This window comes from Vigna angularis, chromosome 1, assembly GCF_016808095.1.
Source record: "Vigna angularis cultivar LongXiaoDou No.4 chromosome 1, ASM1680809v1, whole genome shotgun sequence".
NCBI classification, from domain to species: domain Eukaryota; kingdom Viridiplantae; phylum Streptophyta; class Magnoliopsida; order Fabales; family Fabaceae; genus Vigna; species Vigna angularis.
The window spans coordinates 5181060-5195982 of NC_068970.1; the positions used below are offsets into that span (position 1 = coordinate 5181060).

The following is a 14923-nucleotide window of genomic DNA, read 5'->3' on the forward strand; positions in this document are numbered from 1 at the left end:
CTTCTTTTCTCTTCATCTCACTTTGGCGTAAGAGACCAACAAGTTCTTTTATTTGATCTTTCATTTCCCTTATCTCCATGTCCTTCTCCCAGAGTTGGCACCTATTGTCAACACACAAATTCATAACAGTATACAATATCACAATTGTGCTTTGTTCAATTAGAAAATTGTTTAGTTATCTTATTTATAGAGAATTGAAGAAAAAAATATAATTAATTATAGAGAGAAAAGGTATAGGTCAAAGGACCTAGCATGTGCAGCAGAATTAAACATATATTGAAGCAAATTCTTCGCTTCTCCCAATAAACGCAATTGATTCCAGCGTCCACGATTAGAGATGGCTCTTTCTCGTTCTTCTGCCTCAGAAAGTTTAGAAGGTATTGCAACAAGTGAATTAGATTATATACTCAGCATGTTCTCAAGTGAAGCTATTCTGATCATTCTTGCATTTGGTGACATGGAGGATGCCCTGGGAAATACAATTTTAAAAGCAGCCAGGAAAACATGTGTTATCCATCATATCTTCTATGCATCAGTACCTCAAAGATCAAATATTTTTGAGAACTTAAGAGGAAGACTTGACAAATTAAATTAACTTGTTTTCAAAAGAAATAGTACCTGGCAAATCCATTCTTTCTTGGAGGACTGAGACCCTTTGCAGCAAACTCATTTACTTGCTTCAGCATGGCTAATTCATCTGCAAGGGCATCATGTCTGAAGATTGAGCCATAGTATTATAGACTATCCAATATAGATCAATCAGAAGCAAAAATAAGTACTGGACGTGTGTTACATACACTTGGCTCTGTTTCTCATACTCAAAAAGTTACCCTAGATTCAAATATCATTATTTACAAGAGATATTCAAAATTCTTACCATATCAGCTAATTCTCTGATAGATGAGATCTCCATAAGAAAGCCAATTCTGCAATCAAAAGAGCTAGAAGTAATATCCTAGAAGAAAAGTCAATAGTCAGCTTAAAATTGATAAGCTTTGGTACTTTAAAATTGATGCAGATTTGTGTTATAAGTGATCCCTAACCCAATACATGTAAGAAAAAAGAATCCCCATATCATCAGACCACAAACACTCCATGATTCTTTGGTACATGTATATGTACATTGTCGACTATAATTCTAACAAGCAGTGTGAATTTCATGATTGGAAAGAAAACATTTACCATATTGGAAATATTGATGTAAAATACATGCTTTCTTTCTCAACAAAAAAACTTTTAGTGGCTTAAAATCAACCTCAAAGACTGGAGTCAACAAAATCATTAAAAATAATATAGCACATGAAAAGTTAAACACCTGTAATAGACTCAAAATCCAACATATAAAACCCTAAAATAATCCTCTGTCATCTCAAACACCTGTAATAGACTCAAAATTTTCGTGACTTTATCTCTTTCAATTCTTCACGAGAATTTTCATTTCTATGTTCAGCTTCTTGGTTTAGCACACAAACAAAGACAACTTACCCATATAACTAACACAATTGCAGTCCAAATTAGAGTCTAAGAGCAAAATAGGAACATTTTTTGTACCTCAAGAGAGAACATCTGCTGCCGTGGTTGTTAGTTGTTCGTCTTTGTTCCACTGGTCTTTGTACCTCAACCACGAAAATCGTTATGCCCCACGGCCTACCGTCTTCCACTTCCATTCCCTCCTTCCTCTTCTTATTCTTGTTTGGCCGCGAAATCTTAGCGAGGTTGTGGAACTTCACAAATCCACGCAAGGTTGCGGTACAGAACGGGATTCAGAACGTCGCCATCTCCGTCAGCCTTGCCATGGATTCCGCGCTGCACACCGAGACAAGAGTTCTTTCTTCTTCGTTTTCTAATTCGCCGCCACCGTTAGTTGGCTGAGGTAAGAGAGGAGCGAGGCTAGGGTTGAGGTCACCGTCGTGGACGCGGGAGATGTTGCGGATCGAGGTGAGGTGGCTACAATGGATACTGAAACGAAGGATAAGAGAGGAGAACGAATGACTAAGAATGAGAACGAAACTGCATAATACAAAAGAGAAAATATTAATAAAAAAAATTCATACCAGTTATAATATTAACCGGTGTAAAACAATAATCTACACCGACTATTAGGTTAACAGCGATAAAAAAAAAAAAATTATACCTATTAAAATCATAATCGGTATAAAATATTTATATTTTTTTACTATAACGTCACCGTACTACTTTTTATACCTATTTTTATTATAATTGATATAAAAAAGTTTTTTATATTTACAAAACTGTTACCACATCACTTTTTATAGCTGATAAATTTTAACAGGTATAAAAAATAGCTATAAAAAATATATTTTTCACTAGTGTAATACTTATGTGAATTTAAGTTAAATAGTAGAATAACAATAGTACACCTGCTGTTGCTTATTTATTTTTTCACGTAAGATGCGTGAATTATTCTCAGTCTGAATTATTTTCATATATAAAATTTGCAAAAGCACTAAAGAAAAAAGATATCGAGACTTGATGATCGTACCAAAAACAGCAGCACACTATTTAACTTAAATTCACACAAGTATTTGAAGAAACAGAACATATAAAAGCTATTGAAAGTGTTGAACGACGTGTAAAGAATGTTTAATATTATATTTTATATATATATATATATATATATATATATATATATATATATATATATATATATATATATATATATATATATATATATATATATATATATATATATATATATATATATATGGGTTTGCTAACGCGCGTACGCCTGTTTTTCAGTTGGTACGTTTTAGCAATGTGTACCAGAATTTAGTAGACAAAAATATCCTTACATATCATGGATTCTAAGTTTTAAGGTTAAGGGTGTTTTCAGAAACATTTGCCTTTAAACAATTTATCTGGCAAAGGTTCATTCAAGATCTCTTCAATTTTACCATCTTCACTAACCTCTCTAATTTCATCACGTGCATATGTTGAATCATCATCTCTAGAAAAACCCTCCAAACCAATTACCAATTCTTTTGGATGTCATTATGCTTGTGAAATTTAGATAAAATTATATACCACAAAAATTATAAAATGAAAACTCATTATAAAGTCATTTTTTGTAAGAAATTGTTTAACAATTAGTGTTTCTGATTTTTTTCCAGGCCAATTATCAATTCCTTTGATGTCATTTGTGAAAATTAGATAAGACAAAAATTATAAAATAAAAACTCATTATAAAATCATTTTTTGTAAGAAATTGTTTAACAACGAGTATTTCTGATTTTTTCCAAGTCAATTACCAATTCTTTTATGCTTGTGAAAATTGGATAAAATTATATAAGACAAAAATTATAAGATGAAAACTTATTATAAAATCATTTTTTTTTGTAAGATTGTTTAACGGCAAGTGTTTTTGATTTTTTCAATTGGGGCTACAATAGGGATGAGAGAGAAAAGATTGGAGTGAGAAAGATGAAAGAGAAAGAGTTGAGAGAAATTTTTGATTTTTTTCAATTGAGGCTACAGTAGTGATGATAGAGAAAATATTGGAGTGAAAAAGATGAAAGAGAAAGAGTTGAGAGAAATTTTTGATTTTTTTCAATTGGGGCTACAGTAGGGATGACAGAGAAAAGATTGGAGGGAGAAAGATGAAAGAGAAAGGGTTGAGAGCAATGAGAGAGGTGAGTAAGGGTTTGGGGGATTTTTTTTTTTTTTTAGTTTTGAGAATGAAAATTATTAAAATATCCTTAACTTTAAAACTTAGAATCGATGATATATAAGGATATTTTTGTCTACTAAAATCCGGTACATATTGCTAAAACGTACCAACTGAAAAACAGGCCTACGCGCGTTAGCAAACCCCTATATATATATATATATATATATATATATATATATATATATATATATATATATATATATATATATATATATATATATATATATATATATATATATATATATATATATATATAAAGTTATAGTTATATTTTTTTCATTTTTAAGTTTGTTACTTTTGTTATCTATTTATAGCTCTCTCTTTTTTAATTTTTCCAAAGGAAGAGAGTAGTAAAGCAGTGGATACAACTTTGGCATTTAGGGCTAGAAGATTACTAAAAAACATCATCCAAAACATGAGTGCATTCTAAATTTTTTTACATTTTTAGCGTACAAAACTTTAAAAATATAATGTACAAAACTCTAAAAATATAAATAAGCATATAAAGTTCTAAAAATATAACAAAGCGTAAAAAACTGTGAAAATATTATTAGATTAGACGTCATAAATATATATTTTAATGAATATAATTTTTAAAAATTAAAAATATTTAAGCGATATTTTCATTATTATTAATTTTAATTTAATTTGACAGTGTCAATCCTTCTTGCTAAATTTTATTTTTATTTTCAAACAAATAAAGCATTTTATCTTTGCATTTATTTCCCTTCATCACATACACATATACTAGCGTGAAGTCTAATTAATTATACTAGTTTGATTTTTGTGTTGTTTTTTATTTTCTATTTTTCTTATGATGTCTTATCCTTTTATATATATATATATATATATAGTTGTACTCTTTTAATATTTAGGTTTGTTCTTTTAGTTATCTATTTATAACCCATTTTTTTCAATTATTCCAATGTAAAAAGCGAGTATAATAAAGCAGCAGATGGAAGCTTTTTTAGCACTAAAAGATTACTAAGAAAACAATCATCCAAAACAATGAGTGCATTATGAAGTTTTTTACATCTTAGCGTATAAAACTTTCTTTATATTTAGGTTTGTTTCTTTTGTTATCTTTATAACTTTTTTTTTATTTTTTCAATGTAAAGAGCGACCGTAATAAAGCAGCGGATGCAAAATTGACTTTTAGATTACTAAGAAACAATCGTCCAAAACAATGAATGCATTATAAGGTTGTTTACATTAACCTATAAAACTCTGAAAATATACCGTACAAATGAAAATATAACAAAGTATGCAAAACTCTCAAAATATTATTAGACTAGACTTTATAAATATATACTTTAATGAATAATTTTTTTAAAAATTATAAATATTTAAGGGATGTTTTAATTATTATTAATTTTAATTTAATTTGACAGTGTCCATACTTTTTGCTAAATTTTATTTTTATTTTCAACAATTTTACCTTTGCATTTATTTCCCCTCATCACATACACATATACTATACATTCAAGGTGAAATCTAATTAATTATGCTAGTTTGATTTTTGTGTTGTTTTTTATTTTTCTTAATGTTTTATCCTTTTATATATATATATATATATATATATATATATATATATATATATATATATATAGTTATAGTTTCTTTACTTTTAGGTTTGTTCGTTTTGTTATCCATTTATGATTATTTTTTTTAATTTTTACCAAGTGACTCATATACAACATCTTTTTCGTTTATCAATGGTTCTAATAATTGAAATGTTTCGGCAAATAATTGAAATTTAATTTCTTGATCTGTATCCTCAATTTTTGGAAACTTAAAAAGCTCTTCTGTTAAGCCTCCGATCAATGAACCTACAAAATCCTTCAAATTGTATCTGATTCAATCCAGGTAGTGTAGACATTTCTTCATTTCCACTCCCAAGTATTTTAAATTTCCCCGTGAATTTTATCGAAAAATATTCCACAATTTGCTGTCATGCTCCATCAAATCACATGAATCTATTTAGTAATACTGGAATTTCTATTTTTTAAACTGAATTACATGAAATCTTACCTAATCAAATATTTATTAGTGGAAATACCTGTTATGAAAAGGAGAAAGAAAGAATATGTGTAATAAAGTAACGGCTGCATGTTTGACTTTTAACGGTAAAAGATTGATTTTTAACGGTAAGAGATGGTTAAGAACAATCATCCAAAATATTGAGTTATTATAAAGTCTTTTACATTTTTAGCGTACAAATCTCTAAAAATATAATATACAAAACTCTAAAAATATAACACTAAAAATATAACCAAGTGTATAAAACTTTTAAAATATTATTAGATTAGACTTCATAGATATATATTTTAATGAATAATTTTTTTAAAATTATAAATATTTAAGGGATGTTTTTATTAATATTAATTTTAATTTATTTTGACAGTGTCCACACTTCTTGTTAAATTTTATTTTTATTTTCAACAAATAAAGGTTTCTACCTCTACATTTATTTTCCCTCATCATATACACATATACTATTCACTCGAGGTGAAGTCTAATTAATTATGTTTGTTTGATTTTTGTATTTCTTTTTACTTTTTTATTTTTCTTATGATCTCTTATTCTTTATATATATATATATATATATATATATATATATATATATATATATATATTTATTTATACTTTTTTATTTTTTTGAGTGTAATAAAGAGCGGATGCAAGTTTGATTTTTAAGTGATAAAAAATTACTAAGAAGAGAGGAGCTTCGTGCAATTCCACGAATTCTTCCTGTACCTCCAAATTTTCCACACTACCCTTCTAACCATTGCAGACCTACACAGGAAAAGAGAAAGAATTTTTTAATGTTTTAAAAGCAAACCTTGCACCTCCAACCCATACTCTCTACACCTTCCCTCCAAGAAAATGTTCTCCTCCTCCTTCAATTCCAGTAAGGTGGAGAAGCTCTTTTAATTCCATCTCTTGCTCCATAGTTTCTGTATTCCATCTCTCGCTCTCTCCTCTCTCCTCTCTCCTCTCTCCCTTTCTCGCTGCACTTCTATATATGTGATCTTTTCTCGCGGGTAAGGATAGCTATGTTCGGTAAGACTTGAGATCTTCCGAAGCACCGTTAAGATCCTGTCTAATTTGAACGCCTGCGCAATTTGAATGCGGTTGAGATCTGCTGCATTTTGAATTACGGTTGTGTTTTTATTTTTATTTTTTATTTTTTATTTTTTATTTTTATTTTTTGTGTTTATTATGTTTATTTTTATTTTTGATTTTGATTTGTTTTTAATTTATTATTTGTTATTTATCTATGTTTTTCAGTTATATTTATTTTGTTATGCTCGAACAAAAATATTGTCTTTATATTTATTATTTTTATGTTATTTATTTATTTATTTCTTATTTTATTTTAAATTGTTATTGTTTTTTATATTTTATGTTTATTTAAATATTATTTCTGACATAATTTCTTTTGTTATTTTTAACATTTTATTTGTTTGTTAATTTATTTTTAATTTGTAAGGTTTTATTATATTTGTATTTATTTAAATATTAGTTATCATCGAAATAAATCTTGTTATTTTTAACTTTTCAATTTATTTGTAATTTATTTATAATTTGTAATATTTTTTGAAAATTTTAATTATTGGCATATTAATTATTATTTAATTATTTGTTGTACTTTTTGACTTATTTATTTTTTTATCATTTTATTTATAATTTATTGTGTTTTTTATATTTGTATATTAAACCAGCATCATTACTTTATTACCTGTGCACACGAAAGGGTATTATAATCAAAGGGTATTATGGAAAACTTAGAGGTAAGAATCACTCTACCAAAAACCAAAAAAAACAATGAGTACATTCTAAAAGTTTTATACATTTTAAGGTATAAAACTCTAAAAATATAACATACCAAACTCTAAAATTATAACAAAGCATACAAAACTCTCTGAAAATATTATTCGACTAGACTTTATAAATATATATTTTAATGAATAATTTTTTTAAAAATTATAAATATTTAAGGGGTGTTTTCATTATTGGTAATATTAATCTAATTTGAAAGTGTCCACACTTCTTACTAAATTTTGTTTTTATTTTCAGAAAATAAAGTTTTTTACCTTTGCATTTATTTCCTCTCATCACAAACAAATATACTATGCATTTTAGGTGAAATATAATTAATTATGCTAGTCTGACTTTTGTGTTGTTTTTTTATTTTTTATTTTTCTTATGATGTTTTATCCTTTTATATATATATATATATATATATATATATATATATATATATATATATATATATATATATATATATATATATATATATATATATATATATATATATATATATATATATATATATAGATGGATTGATAGATAGGGTGAGAGTTATAGTTTCTTTATTTTTAGGTTTTTTCCTTTTGTTATCTGATTATTTTTTCTAATTTTTCCCGTGAAGAGGAAATGTAATAAAGTCATTGCTGCAAGTTTTGCTTTTAGCTATAAAAGATTAATAAGTAGCAATAAGAGTGCATTCTAAAGTTTTTTACATTTTTAGGTACAAATATCTGAAAATATAACGTACAAAACTCTACAAATATAACAAAACATATAAAACTATGAAAATTTAACAACTTACAAAACTCTAAAAATATAACAAACCATAGAAAACTCTGAAAATATTTTTAAATTAGACTTCATAAATTTATATTTTAATGAATAATTTTTAAAAAAATTATAAATATTTAACGGATGTTTTCATTATTATTAATTTTAATTTAATTGGACAGTGTCCACACTTCTTACTAAATTTTATTTTTATTTTCAACAAATAAAGGTTTTTATGTTTGCATTTATTTCCCCATCACATACAAATATAGTATGCTGAAGTTATGTTAGTTTAATTTTTCTATTGTTATTTATTTTTTAATTTTTCTTATGATGTATTATCCTTATTTATATATATATATATATATATATTTATATATATATATATATATATTTATACTTTCTTTATTTTAGGTTTCTTCTTTTTATTATCGGTTTATAACTCATTTATTTTAATTTTTCCAATATAAAAAGCGAGTGTAATAAAGCAACGGCAAGTTTAACTTTTAATGGTAAAATATTATAATAAACAATAATCCAAAATAATTTTTACATTTTAGTGTATAAAACCCTTAATATATAGCGTACAAAATTCTGAATAAAATTCTGAAAAATTTATTAAATTATACTTCATAAATATATATTTTAATGAATAAATTTTTTAAAAGTTATAAATATTTAAGGGATATTTTCATTATTATTAATTTAATTTATTTTGACAGTGTCCACACTTTTTGCTAAATTTCATTTTTATTTTCAACAAATAAAGGTTTTTACTTTACATTTATTTCCCCACATACACATGTACTATGCATTCGATGTGAAATCTAATTAATTATGTTAGTTTGATTTTTGTGTTTTTATTTTTTATTTTTCTTATGATGTTTTATCCTTATATATATATATCCTTAGTTTTAGTTTGTTCCTTTTTGTTATAAATTTGACTATTTTTTTTTATGTAAATAGGGAATGTAATAAAACAAGTTTAGCTTTTTGTGGAAAACAATCATCCAAAATAATGAGTACATTTTAAAACTTTTACATTTTCAGCGTACAAATATATGAAAATATAACTTTGAAAACATACAAAAATGTGGCATCCCAAATATATAATAACCACAATCAGCGTCCACATTCCAATAAAGAGAACGGTCAGAGTAAAATAGTAGTTCAGTAACTGATATTACAGTCATCCACAAAAGGACAGAACTTAAAACTTAAACAGTTTAGAGTACTTCAAAATACCACCAACTTAAATTTAGAAATCCTAAAAATCTATACTGCATCATCAGCATCCTCCAACTCTTGCTCCAAGGGAACCTCCTCAACAACATCTGCTCTCATCCAAGTGGATGATCATCGCAAAGGAAAACATACACAAGCAACACACAACAAAGAAACAAGGGTGAGCTAGATAAACAAGCAGTAATCATATAGAGTAAATATCATCGTGCTTAGCTACATATAAAGAACAATCAAGGCATACCACTTTAAACCATGACTCAAACACTCACACGACTCATTCGGATTGGTATAACTGTCGAACTATTGGTCGTCTTTGCACTTGCGTAGTTCAGCTGGCACTCCCCAACACTATGCAAGGTAAATCCCCCATCTGTCTATGTCTAAACTCTAAGACTATAGACGAGAACCTCCCTCTACTCTCACCACTTACACTGCTCTCCTCTATTTGAGCATGAACAGTGCTTCGAGTGTAGGGATAGACATACCAGTTCAAAGCTCCATACAGTTATACAGAACAACAACACCCCACACATCACTTTCAATCATCTCACCCTGAGATGTCCACTTCATACTCAATTACATCATTGTAGTTCACATTCATATGCTTTACAACCACTCAACAACACCATACATACATCCTGGCAGTCAAACAACATCAATCAATCCAAACAGAAGAAGGAAAATGAGTGAGATCTCCTCCATGCACCAGTTTACGTTCATATATATATCATGCTTTCCTAACTTATATTTCCATAACATTTAATAATATACATATATATATATATATATATATATATATATATATATATATCATGGTTCTTATTTGGTAAACTACTTGTCTAATTTTCATTATAGTAGAGATCTTACTTTCCCCCAATTGGTGACCGGAGAGGGTTCAGATGTCTGAACACATCAGACTCACCTTCGGCGCTAGCACATATGACTAGTCACAACGTACTAGACCAGGCCAAGGCTGCTCTATGATCAGGGATGTGCCAACTCAGATTTTTAAGTCCCCTCTATCCTACCAACAAAGAAAGGCTTTTAACAAGTTATGATTTGATTATCTAAGTTATTAAAACTGCCCTACAGTGTTCTAGACATCAAATACCCAATTATATATATCACCCTTCCCCTCACAGTAGCCTTAAAGAGTATCTGCCCATATACATGCTATCACAGAGTCCTTACTCCAAACCCTCCAACCAGAACAATTTCAACCAAAACAGATTAATTTCAACATACACACTTACAAACATAATTGCCACATGTACCAGTTCAACACCAAAGCATAAATTATTTAAGCACAATTCCACAGTCTCAGTTATAATTATCTAATAAAATTAACATCGTAGAACAGCTTCACAAGAACACACCAGTTCAACATTCAACCTGCATATATTTGTATAAAATAAATTCATACAAAAATAATTAGCTCTCCTTAGATGAAAACTTCACAGTTTACTTGACAGGATGATCTAAATAGTGCTCCTCACAGCAAAATTCAAAGACACCCTATAAATCACCCAATGGTGATAAAATTAGCTTTTTAGGCTAGAAATTACCACAAATTTGAAGTAGAACACTTCTAGTGGCATGCATTCAGTAAAATAGCAATGCCCTATGTGCTAGAAACGGTGGAGAAAAGGAGAAAGTGACTTACCCGTTGGAACAAGAACCCGTTCGGTCCGTTACAGAGCCCTTGACGCAGTGAACTTTTGAGCACCAGCTATTCAAAAATTGAACGGTTCAACAGGGTGATATTTTAGAGAGAAGACAGAGCAATATTTAGAATATGAGTTTTTAGAGAGAAGGAAAAAGTTGACAGAGTGAAAAGCTGACTTAGGAGAAAGACTCCTGCTAAGGTCATGTGCCTTTGATCTGATGAGCTGACTGCCCCACATAAGACCCAAAGACTCCTTTATTAATTTTACATGCCCTTACACAAAACTCTGAAAATATAACAAAGTTTACAATGAAAATATTAATAGATTAGAATTCATAAATATATATTTTAATGAATAAATTTTTTTAAAATTATAAATATTTAAGAGATGTTTTCATTATTATTAATTTTAATTTAATTTGACATTGTCCAAACTTCTTGCTACATTTTATTTTTATTTTCAACAAATAAAATTTTTTACTTTTGCATTTATTTTCCCTCATGACATGTCGTGTAATTACTTATGCTAGTTTGATTTTTGTGTTGTTTTTTATTGTTTATTTTTTTTATTCTTTTATATATATATATATATATATATATATATATATATATATATATATATATATATATAGATATAGAGATATAGTTATACTTTTTTTACTTTTAGATTTGTTTCTTTTGTTATGCCTTTCTAACTCTCTTTTTTTTCTCATGTAAGGAGAGAGTGTAATAAAGCAGCTGCTGTTGCAAGTTTGATTTTTAGCCGTAAAAGAGTACTAGGAAACAATTATCCAAAACAATGAATGCATTAAGTTTTTTACATTTGTAGCATATAAAACTCTCAAAATATAGTGACAAAATTATGAAAATATATCAAAATAGACAAAACTCTTGAAAATATTATTATATTAGACTTATAAATATATATTTTAATGAATAATTTTTTAAAAAATTATAAATATTTAAGGGATATTTTCATTATTGTTAATATTAATTTAATTTGACAGTGTCCACACTTATTGCTAAATTTTATTTTTATTTTCAAAAAATAAAGCTTTTTACCTTTGCATTTATTTCCCCTCATCACATGCACATATACTATATACTATGCACTGGAGGTGAAATCTAATTAATTATACTAATATGATTTTTGTGTTGCTTTTTATTTTTTATTTTTATTATTATGTTAGTGAAAGTTTTCATGCAAAGTTTTCCTATAATCGGTTAAATTTATTTGTGGTGTCATATAATGGCTATGAAATTTGTGATTCTCTATCAAGAATGTTCTAATATGCCTTAAATGCAACGACAAGACAATGTCTTTTATATATATATATATATATATATATATATATATATATATATATATATATATATATATATATATATATATATATATATATATATATATAGTTATAGACTTTTTATTTTTAGGTTTATTTCTTTTATTATCTGTTTATTTATGACTCGCTTTTTTTAGTTTTTTCATGTAAAGGAGAGTGTAATAAAGCAGCCGCGTTTGACTTTTAGTTATAAAAGATTACTCGGAAATAATCATTCAAAACAATGAGTGCATTCTAAAGTTTTTTACATATGTTTAGCATACAAAACTCTGAAAATATAACAAAACGTACAAAATGCTAAAAATATGACAAAACGTACAAAACTATGAAAATATAACAAAGAATAAAAGTTATGAAAATACGAAAAGTTAATATTTAAAAACAAAAATAAATAATAGGAATTGTAAGCATAAGTGTCGTTTTTAAATAATTTATCTTTGTAAAAAGTTTAGTCATTAACATTTTTGCCTTCAGGCAAAGGTTCATTCAAGATCTCTTTAATTTCATAATATTCATTAACCTCTCCAATTTCATCATTTTTGTAGGTTGAATTATCATCTTTAAAAAAACACTCCAAGCTAATTACCAATTTCTGATGTTATTATGCTTGTGAAAATTAGAGAAAAGTCCAACATAAAAATATATTAAAATAAAATAAATATGAGTAATGATTTTTTACACTAGTAATGATTATTTATCTTGCAAATTAGAATGATTTTAACTCAAAGCATAAGCCACCAAACAAGGGAGACCACATAATAGTCAAAGTATCAAACATTCCTGGAGATAAACTACTGCTTTTAAAATTTAAAAACAAAATTTAATAACAATCAGAATATGAGTAATAATTTTTTACACTAGTAATGATTATTTATCTTACAAATCAAAATGATTTTAACTCAAAGCATAAGCCATCAAACTAAGGAAACCACATAATAGTCAAAGTATCAAACATTCCCAAAGATAAACTACTCTATTAAAATTTAAAAACAAAATTTAATAACAATCAGCCTGCAATAAAAAAATCAACTTCAATCAATTATTTTATTATTAAAGTGGCAAACAAATAAACGAACAAAGCAAAAATAACAAATTGTGTGTCGTGGGTTGATATGTGTAAGAGAGGATGGAGATTAAAAAGAAACAAATTGGATAAGTGAGGAAGATCCGTTAGAGTTAAGTGAATGTTTCTTTTAATTCATAAAGATTTTTTTTCTACTAAAACTTGATACACTTTATTAATATATACTAACTAAAAAAGAGCTTTAATAGTTAATCCCATATATATATATATATATATATATATATATATATATATATATATATATATATATATATATATATATATATATATACGTTAAACATTATATAAAATAAAAGAAAAATACACACATTAAATATCATATAAAATAAAAGAAATATATATATTTATTGAAAAGAAGTTATCCCACCTTGTCATAAAATTGACAGGACACACTGATTTGGATCCCGCACAAGAAATGGACCCTTCACAAAAAGAGTTTCACAATAATTGGATCCAACAAAGGAAATGTTCCTCTCACAGAAGAATTTGACAATAGAATGCCCCAATTATTGCATTAATTTGTAGGTATCAAGTTTAAAATGATCTATCCATTCAGGGATCAAGTGAAGAGATCCACTTACCTTACAACTTGAAATTGTCATGCAATAATAAAGAAAAAACACATCAAATTGGATAGGAATAATTTTATTAACTATTAAATAGTTAATATTTCTTTATTAAATATTTTTTAAAAATTCATTCTTAAATTGAAAATTACTTTTACACAAATTATGTTTACAATAATCTAAAGTTATTTCATATTTCATTTATTTAAATCTCTCTCTATATATATATACATTATTTAAATATATTAAAATAAAAAATAATTTATTTACCTTATTTTTATTTTAATAAAAGTAATAATGAACTTATAAAATTATAATGCAATAGTTGAATAAAAAACATATACAATTGTTAATAGTATAATATTTAATAAAATTTATACTAATATAATTATATTACCTTAAATAGTTGACATAATACACGATGAAATATAGAGAGAATAACTCATTTTTGCGTGTTATTTACATTATTTTATTATAATCAAAGGCTATGGGTCATATTTTTTTTCTTGTTCTGTTGGTATTAGAAACATACTGAAGAATGGAAATAAGGTTCAGTATTTGAAGTATCACCATCTTTTAATAACTGAACTTAAAACATAAATCAGTCAACTCTATTTTGGTAGTAAACACATAGAACTGAAGACTTAATCTTTACACACACTAGCATAGTCTAGGTAACTACAGAGAAAAAGTAAGAATGTGTGAATAATAGATAAATGTGAGAAAGAGTTATTTTAATACTTATAT

At 26.5% G+C, this 14923-nt stretch overlaps 1 long non-coding RNA gene across 1 annotated transcript; it reads right to left on the bottom strand.

The window, feature by feature from the left end:
• Window positions 1-704, bottom strand: LOC128194929 (uncharacterized). Its single transcript, XR_008246396.1, has 3 exons — window positions 619-704; window positions 248-469; window positions 1-101 (listed from the first exon to the last, which is right to left on the bottom strand). It is a non-coding gene; the product is annotated as an uncharacterized LOC128194929 (long non-coding RNA).
• Window positions 705-14923: the final 14219 nt, after the last annotated feature.